Below are 2,830 nucleotides of genomic sequence, written 5' to 3' on the forward strand. Positions count from 1 at the left end.
GGGGGGGGGGGGTGGGCAAATTCTACAGCTTGCCCCAAAGTTAGGGTCCTTTGTGGCAAACTTCTGGGGGTGGGGCTAACGAGAAAACATGGAAATTTGACTACTTGGTATAAAGAATGTTTCGAATGAAGGCCCTCAGAGATTAAATGGCCATTGGAAGGAAAGGCCTTTCCCTCTATCTGCATAAGCCATACTGACCTGATTAAAAGATCCAAGGGGACAATTGACTTCCCTTCCTCTCCCTGTTATCTCAATATATTACGGGAAAGAAAGTCAAGAATGCAAGCAGACCTGGCCCAAATCATTTAAAACATGACACCTGTCTCTCAGGTTAATTTACAAGTCAATCTGGTTTCCCCATCTGCTCATCCTCTCTAGCAACCACTTGCTGCACCCATACTTTTCCTCCTTCCTTCTAAAAGTCAAGTATAAAAATATCTGAAGGTCATTGAGATATTGGGTAATCACTCTTGTATTTGCACATGGTATTTAGAAATACAAATTTCTCGGCTCGGCGCCCGTAGCACGGTGGTTACGGCATCAGTCACATACACCGAGTCTGGCAGGTTCAAACCCAGCCCAGGCCTGCTAAACAACAATGACAACTGCAACAAAAATAGCCGGGTGTTGTAGTGGGCACCTGTAGTCCCAGCTACTTGGGAGGCTGAGGCAAGAGAATCACTTGAGCCTAAGAGTTTGAGGTTGCTGTGAGCTGTGATGCTACAGCACTCTACTGAGGGTGACATAGTGAGACTCTGTCTCAAAAAAAGAGAGGAGAAAAAGAAATAAAAATTGCTCTTATTAATCTGCCTTAACTGTGAGTTGATCTTTCAGGGAATTTTCAGAAAGTTTCTCCTCACCCCTACGGTACCTCTGTCTTCTAAGAAAAGAAGCATAGTTTCTATCAGTGAAAAAATAAACGTCAGGCTCTGTTTTACTGATGGAGACTGATGGAGAGAGACTGTGGAAAGATGGGAATTTTAAAGCCTCTGCTTTTCCTTCTCTGTTAATAAAGACTGAAACTGAGAACTGGTTCCCTGGGCTTAAGCAGTTCTCTATAGCAGGTCTTTAGATATAGAAAGAAGGCTCTGGGCTGTGGAGGGGTTGTACGGCGAGACTGCCTCCTGTGATGAAATGAGAGAATCGTAAAGGGTTGAGGGATGACAGGTAATAATGCAGAAGGCAAGACTTTTCAAAGAGAAGTGGTCAGTGAGATAAACAAGCTCCCTATAGCAAGGTCGCTCATGGGCTTTTCAGGAGAAAGATATCTAACATCCAATTTTAAACTGTTCGTGTTGGTGTGCTTTTCCAAATACTCAACGGAATTGTTTGTACCCTGATATCAATCTGAAATAAACATAATTAATCAAAAATAAAATCTTTCATGTGAAATCAAGCTGGGCATAAAATAAAAATAAAATTCGTCCGGAATCAATTGGGTGAAGTTTGCTGAGCACATACTCCTCAGGAGAAGGGCCTGATGAGATGAAGAGCAGAGCCTGCGTTTGACATGAGTCCTGGCACTCAGGGGGCAGAGGGCACTGCGCGTGCCTTCATGTGAAGCAAATCCACAGCCCCTGGGGTGGACAGCTGGGGCCCAAGCAAACAGAGGATGGAACTCTTATCCACAGAAAGTAGGGTAAAGAGCTCAAGTAACTTTTATTTAAATATCAAAGTACAGGGCCACCTCAAAGTATATCTGAATTACAAGCAGCAGAGCTTTGCACAGGGGATAGTTTGAAAAGCTAGTACTCCAGGTAAAAATGTCCAATGTCAAAATACCCTTGAAACCCCTGAGTCTGATGCCTCTCAGGAGTGGCCATTTCTAGTCAGCTCCACCTGCCGGGGTTGCCCGGAACGTCCAGCTGCTGCTCCCTGACTGATTCTTAGTTTTACCATCGGCTGAAGCTGCTGGTTTGAATGAGAGGCCATGTGGAACCAAAAATATATCTCTGGAAGCCCCAAACCACAGCGTGTATGGCCAGATGTTCATGTGTTAAGGAAACGACAGGAACAGAGGAGGGGGTTGGAGGGAGGGAACCGCAGAGTCCCTCCCCAAACCCCTCTCCCACCCACTCCCAGCCACCCACTAACTCCTTGGAATGGTGAACAGAGTTACCTACACTTTAGATGGTCTCTTTTCCTGCTGTCCTCTCTCTCGTGCTTTCATGGTCAAAAGCCTGTGACTTTATTGCATGTATGATACAACACCCCCAAAAATATTATTCTCTTAAGTATTATTCTCTTAGAATACTTAAGAGAAAACATTGGAAGGGAATACACCAACACCTAGCAGTGGCAGTCTTTAAGTACTTTGTTCAAATTGTCTACAGTAAGCACATAGAATTTCTATAATTGTTAAGTACCCTATTGTGTAGTTGTAGGGGGTTATTAGCATTTAAAACAATGCATGTCCACACGATAGGCTCTCAATATATGATCTTATTATTATCAGGAAAAAAATAAAATTTGCCTTATTATTGTGTGAGCTGGAAAGACAGGTGACAAGAGGAGATGGCCTACCTGCCTCCCGTTGGGAAGCCCTGCTGTGCCCCTGTGAACTTGCTGGAAGTCCTGTGGTTTTCATTACCTCCCTCCTCCATGGCTTGGATTTTTTCGGAGGAAGGATCCCAGAAGATTATATAAGCCAGATGTCAATTAGGAATAAACTCCAACAAAGAGAAAAAAACTGGGAGGAAAAAAATGGGAAGGCAGAGGTGACAAGAATTTCCAAGAGTCTCATCCATGTGCTCATCCAGGGCGGGGAGCCGTTCTGGGTGGGTCTCCCTCTGGATCAACAGAAAGAAGGCAGACTGGCAAAAACACCCAG

Source organism: Otolemur garnettii, unplaced genomic scaffold, assembly GCF_000181295.1.
Source record: "Otolemur garnettii isolate 467f Iridium unplaced genomic scaffold, OtoGar3 scaffold00003, whole genome shotgun sequence".
Taxonomy (NCBI): Eukaryota; Metazoa; Chordata; class Mammalia; order Primates; family Galagidae; genus Otolemur; species Otolemur garnettii.